The sequence below is a fragment of the Bos indicus x Bos taurus genome, chromosome 3 (genome assembly GCF_003369695.1).
Source record: "Bos indicus x Bos taurus breed Angus x Brahman F1 hybrid chromosome 3, Bos_hybrid_MaternalHap_v2.0, whole genome shotgun sequence".
Lineage (NCBI taxonomy): Eukaryota > Metazoa > Chordata > Mammalia > Artiodactyla > Bovidae > Bos > Bos indicus x Bos taurus.
The window spans coordinates 12,978,224-12,984,833 of NC_040078.1; the positions used below are offsets into that span (position 1 = coordinate 12,978,224).

At 42.1% G+C, this 6,610-nt stretch overlaps 1 long non-coding RNA gene across 1 annotated transcript in view; it reads right to left on the reverse strand.

Annotated features, from left to right (window-relative positions):
• LOC113884688 overlaps positions 1-2,160 on the reverse strand; it is a 47,666-nt gene extending 45,506 nt beyond the window's left edge. Inside the window, exons 1-2 of the long non-coding RNA XR_003508970.1 lie at positions 1,971-2,160; positions 1,171-1,355 (exon numbers count right to left, since the gene is read on the reverse strand). This is a non-coding gene — a long non-coding RNA (uncharacterized LOC113884688). The remainder of the gene's footprint in view (positions 1-1,170; positions 1,356-1,970) is intronic.
• Between the last annotated feature and the right edge of the window lie 4,450 nt (positions 2,161-6,610).

The following is a 6,610-nucleotide window of genomic DNA, read 5'->3' on the forward strand; positions in this document are numbered from 1 at the left end:
AGGGAGGCCTGGCGTGCTGCGATTCATGGCGTTGCCAAGAGTTGGACACAACTGAGCGACTGAAATGAACTGAATATTATATTTTATATAGCCATGTATATATAAAGTAATATTTTAACATGTAATCAACACAGCAAGATTATCAATGATATATTTTATCCTTTTCCTTTTAAAAAAATATTTTAATTGGAGGCTAGTTACTTGGCAATATTGTGGTGGTTTTCTCCCCTATAGTGACATGAATCAGCCGCAGGTGTACACGTGTCCCCCATCCCATCCCTCTGGGTTGTCCCAGCGCACCAGCTTTGAGTGTCCTGTTTCATGCATCAAACTTGGACTGGTGATCTATTTCACATATCATAATATACATGTTTCAATGGTATTCTCTCAAATCATCCCACTCTCACCTTCTACCACAGAATCCAAAAATCTGTTCTTTATATCTGTGAGGAACAAGGTACTCTTGAGGGGATTCAACATCATTAACTTTGGGAGCACAGAGTGGTCAAAGGAACAGTCTCGAAAACCTCAGAGACAAGTGAGGCCTTGAGTTAGATCTCAAGCCAGGGCCAGTATTTCAATAGGCTGACTTAGGAATGGGGAAAGACCGCTCTTGGGGGATGAAGGAGCTTGAACTAAGACCCAGAGAGAAGACTGGGAAGGAAGTCGAATCTGCTGATATGCGGGGTTCAGGGGAGAAGAGTGATGGTGTCTTGTGTGTCAAGAATTCCCTACATACGATTTTCACATTTAACACTTCTGAAATTGGGATACATCTTTGAATCAATTTTATACTTACTAGTATAAAAATGTTCATGTTTACAAACATCCAACAGATGTAGATTTAATAATATACGGTAGCTACTATTACTATTAATTGTAAGAAAACAAGAGAGGTTACCCTTGATGAGAGTGGCTGCGGGAAACAAAGGTGGAAAGGGTATTGACTTTCTCTTTAAACATTTGTTTGGATTTTTAACAACATAGGTATATTATATGAGCTTTGTCATCAGGACTGTCTTCCACAGAGAATATAACACAAAGTGTTCTCTTTGTGTCACAGTTTTATTGAAAATTAAACCAATAAATGTTAGATTGTTTTCAAATAGGTATTATTTGATGAATATTTGTGTTAGGCACTGGTGATACAGTATTTCATTTGATCCTTACCATAGCTTGATGAGCTCTGTCCTGTTCGTATCCACGTTGGACTCGTGAGAGATCAGAAGCCAGGGTCACACAGCAGGGAAGACAGGAGCCCAGCTGTGAGTGTGGAGGGCAAGAACAAGGTAGGAGGTGCCCTACAAGTTCCAAAGTGCTGTGCGTCCTTCACCTCAGGCTGTCTCCAAACTGACCTGAGAGGCAGGAATGAGATGACTCACATTCTACAGAAAAAAACCAATAAAGCAAAGCAAAACCTGCTCCTAGTGGTAATGAAGTGGGGATGACAGGGATAGACAGAGATGTAACTGGGAAAGCCAGTTGTTGTCACTGTTGACTTGGGGTCTTTGCTCAATTCTTCAAAATAGATCCACTTCCAAGGATCAAAATAGTCTCTCTAGAGCTGGATATTTCCCCCTGAATGAGCCCCAGCCCCAGAAAGGTCCCTGGGCCTCATCTGCCCTGCCTCAGGCAACCTGCCTTCACTTCTCAGAATCTGTCTCAAGAGGCGAATCAGAGCCTCCACCTCCTCTCTGAGACTGACTCACCGCATAAGTCTCTTATCTGGATCAAGAACTCAGATGTGAGGCACAGAATTCTCAAGGGTCCCTCATACCCCTTGGTACCCAGCTATTTTTCTAAATATTTTAACTTTCTTTTCAAGTTCAAAGGATTCATTAACAAAGTAAAATGCTTATTACAAATAAGCAATTTTGATATTTGATAGAGAATTATCTAACTCACTTCCAAAATGCAGTCACTAAAAGAATAGAGAAATAGAAACAGTAGAGGAGAGTAACAGCACATACATCACCTAACTGGGTAGACACTTCCAGACTCAAGCATTGCTGGGAAGTCCCGTGTAACAGCAATCTGGAATCCCAGTTGGGGAAAAGTCCTGGGCAGAGCATCCACTCCCTGAGTGAGAATTCAAATTGCCATTCTGAGAGTTCCTGCTTACAAAACCAGGCCACAAACTGACAGCATCATCGGTTTGTGACAAATTCCTGCTCTAGTTTCAAGTTAATCTTTTTATAATTCTATTTGTTTTATCTTTCAAGTCAAAGGATTTTGTTAAGTCCCAGGCAGGGTTGGCCAAACCACCTCCAGAGGCTCAAGAATTCCAAGAATTCCAAGAACTTATTTATTGTGCCATGGCTTGTACTCACAAGTAGGCACATAATCAGGGCACTGTCCAGGCAAGTCAGAAGCAAAGTCAGAAGGCCTGTTCTGCTTTCTTGTCTCTGAAACCTGTATAAGACTACTGCCATTTAATTTCTCTAGTACCACCCCTGTCCCAGCACTGGAAATGGTCAGTTTTCAGTCCAATCCCAAAGAAAGGCAATGCCAAAAAGTGCTCAAACTACCGCACAACTGCACTCATCTCTCAAGCTAGTAATGCTCAAAACTCTCCAAGCCAGTCTTCAGCAATAAGTGAACTACGAACTCCCAGATGTTCAAGCTTGTTTTAGAAAAGGCAGAGGAACCAGAGATCAAATTGCCAACACGCGCTGGATCATGGAAAAAGCAAGAGAGTTCCAGGAAAACATCTATTTCTGCTTTATTGAATATGTCAAAGCCTTTGACTGTGTGGATCACAACAAACGGTGGAAAATTCTGAAAGAGATGGGAATACCAGACCACCTGACCTGCCTCTTGAGAAATCTGTGTGCAGGTCAGGAAGCAACAGTTAGAACTGGACATGGAACAACAGACTGGTTCCAAATAGGAAAAGGAGTACGTCAAGGCTGTATATTGTCACCCTGTTTATTTAACTTCTCTGCAGAGTACATCATGAGAAATGCTGGAATGGAAGAAGCACAAGCTGGAATCAAGATTGCCAGGAGAAATATCAATAACCTTAGATATGCAGATGACACCACCCTTATGGCAGAAAGTGAAGAGGAACTAAAAAGCCTCTTGATGAAAGTCAAAGAGGAGAGTGAAAAAGTTGGCTTAAAGCTCAGCATTCAGAAAATGAAGATTATGGCGTCCGATCCCATCACTTCATGGGAAATAAATGGGGAAACAGGGGAAACAGTGTCAGACTTTATTTTTTTGAGCTCCAAAATCACTGCAGATGATGACTGCAGCCATGAAATTAAAAGATGCTTACTCCTTGGAAGGAAAGTTATGACCAACCTAGATAGCATATTCAAAAGCAGAGACATTACTTTGCCAAGAAAGGTCTGTCTAGTCAAGGCTATGGTTTTTCCCATGGTCATGTATGGATGTGAGAGTTGGACTGTGAGGAAGGCTGAGCACCAAAGAATTGATGCTTTTAAACTGTGCTGTTGGAGAAAACTCTTGAGAGTCGGACTGCAAGGACATCAAACCAGTCCATTCTGAAGGAGATCAGCCCTGGGATTTCTTTGGAGGGAATGAGGCTGAAGCTGAAACTCCAGTACTTTGGCCACCTGTTGCAAAGAGTTGACTCATTGGAAAAGACTCTGATGCTGGGAGGGATTGGGGGCAGGAAGAGAAGGGGATGACAGAGGGTGAGATGGCTGGATGGTATCACTGACTCAATGGTCATGAGTCTGGGTGAACTCCAGGAGTTTGTGATGGACAGGGAGGCCTGGCGTGCTGCGATTCATGGGGTTGCCAAGAGTTGGACACAACTGAGTGACTGAAATGAACTGAATATTATATTTTATAGAGCCATGTATATATAAAGTAATATTTTAACATGTAATCAACACAGCAAGATTATCAATGAAATATTTTATCCATTTCCTTTTAAAAAATATTTTAATTGGAGGCTAGTTACTTGGCAATATTGTGGTGGTTTTCTCCCCTATATTGACATGAATCAGCCACAGGTGTACACGTGTCCCCCATCCCATCCCTTTGGGTTGTCCCAGCGCACCAGCTTTGAGTGTCCTGTTTCATGCATCAACCTTGGACTGGTGATCTATTTCATATATCATAATATACATGTTTCAAGGCTATTCTCTCAAATCATCCCACTCTCACCTTCTACCACAGAATCCAAAAATCTGTTCTTTATATCTGTGAGGAACAAGGTACTCTTGAGGGGAGTCAACATCATTAACCATGGGAGCACAGAGTGGTCAAAGGAACAGTCTCGAAAACCTCAGAGACAAGTGAGGCCTTGAGTTAGATCTCAAGCCAGGGCCAGTATTTCAATAGGCTGACTTAGGAATGGGGAAAGACCACTCCTGGGGGATGAAGGAGCTTGAACTAAGACCCAGAGAGAAGATTGGGAAGGAAGTCGAATCTGCTGCTATGCGGGGTTCAGGGGAGAAGAGTGATGGTGTCTTGTGTGTCAAGAATCACCTACATACGATTTTCACATTTAACACTTCTGAAATTGGCATACATCTTTGAATCAATTTTATACTTACTAGTATAAAAATGTTCATGTTTACAAACATCCAACAGATGTAGATTTAATAATATACGGTAGCTACTATTACTATTAATTGTAAGAAAACAAGAGAGGTTACCCTTGATGAGAGTGGCTGCGGGAAACAAAGGTGGAAAGGGTATTGACTTTCTCTTTAAACATTTGTTTGGATTTTTAACAACATAGGTATATTATATGAGCTTTGTCATCAGGACTGTCTTCCACAGAGAATATAACACAAAGTGTTCTCTTTGTGTCACAGTTTTATTGAAAATTAAACCAATAAATGTTAGATTGTTTTCAAATAGGTATTATTTGATGAATATTTGTGTTAGGCACTGGTGATACAGTATTTCATTTGATCCTTACCATAGCTTGATGAGCTCTGTCCTGTTCGTATCCACGTTGGACTCGTGAGAGATCAGAAGCCAGGGTCACACAGCAGGGAAGACAGGAGCCCAGCTGTGAGTGTGGAGGGCAAGAACAAGGTAGGAGGTGCCCTACAAGTTCCAAAGTGCTGTGCGTCCTTCACCTCAGGCTGTCTCCAAACTGACCTGAGAGGCAGGAATGAGATGACTCACATTCTACAGAAAAAAACCAATAAAGCAAAGCAAAACCTGCTCCTAGTGGTAATGAAGTGAGGATGACAGGGATAGACAGAGATGTAACTGGGAAAGCCAGTTGTTGTCACTGTTGACTTGGGGTCTTTGCTCAATTCTTCAAAATAGATCCACTTCCAAGGATCAAAATAGTCTCTCTAGAGTTGGATATTTCCCCCTGAATGAGCCCCAGCCCCAGAAAGGTCCCTGGGCCTCATCTGCCCTGCCTCAGGCAACCTGCCTTCACTTCTCAGAATCTGTCTCAAGAGGCGAATCAGAGCCTCCACCTCCTCTCTGAGACTGACTCACCGCATAAGTCTCTTATCTGGATCAAGAGCTCAGATGTGAGGCACAGAATTCTCAAGGGTCCCTCATACCCCTTGGTACCCAGCTATTTTTCTAAATATTTTAACTTTCTTTTCAAGTTCAAAGGATTCATTAACAAAGTAAAATGCTTATTACAAATAAGCAATTTTGATATTTGATAGAGAATTATCTAACTCACTTCCAAAATGCAGTCACTAAAAGAATAGAGAAATAGAAACAGTAGAGGAGAGTAACAGCACATACATCACCTAACTGGGTAGACACTTCCAGACTCAAGCATTGCTGGGAAGTCCCGTGTAACAGCAATCTGGAATCCCAGTTGGGGAAAAGTCCTGGGCAGAGCATCCACTCCCTGAGTGAGAATTCAAATTGCCATTCTGAGAGTTCCTGCTTACAAAACCAGGCCACAAACTGACAGCATCATCGGTTTGTGACAAATTCCTGCTCTAGTTTCAAGTTAATCTTTTTATAATTCTATTTGTTTTATCTTTCAAGTCAAAGGATTTTGTTAAGTCCCAGGCATGGTTGGCCAAACCACCTCCAGAGGCTCAAGAATTCCAAGAATTCCAAGAACTTATTTATTGTGCCATGGCTTGTACTCACAAGTAGGCACATAATCAGGGCACTGTCCAGGCAAGTCAGAAGCAAAGTCAGAAGGCCTGTTCTGCTTTCTTGTCTCTGAAACCTGTATAAGACTACTGCCATTTAATTTCTCTAGTACCACCCCTGTCCCAGCACTGGAAATGGTCAGTTTTCAGTCCAATCCCAAAGAAAGGCAATGCCAAAAAGTGCTCAAACTACCGCACAACTGCACTCATCTCTCAAGCTAGTAATGCTCAAAACTCTCCAAGCCAGTCTTCAGCAATAAGTGAACTACGAACTCCCAGATGTTCAAGCTTGTTTTAGAAAAGGCAGAGGAACCAGAGACCAAATTGCCAACACGCGCTGGATCATGGAAAAAGCAAGAGAGTTCCAGGAAAACATCTATTTCTGCTTTATTGAATATGTCAAAGCCTTTGACTGTGTGGATCACAACAAACGGTGGAAAATTCTGAAAGAGATGGGAATACCAGACCACCTGACCTGCCTCTTGAGAAATCTGTGTGCAGGTCAGGAAGCAACAGTTAGAACTGGACATGGAACAACAGACTGG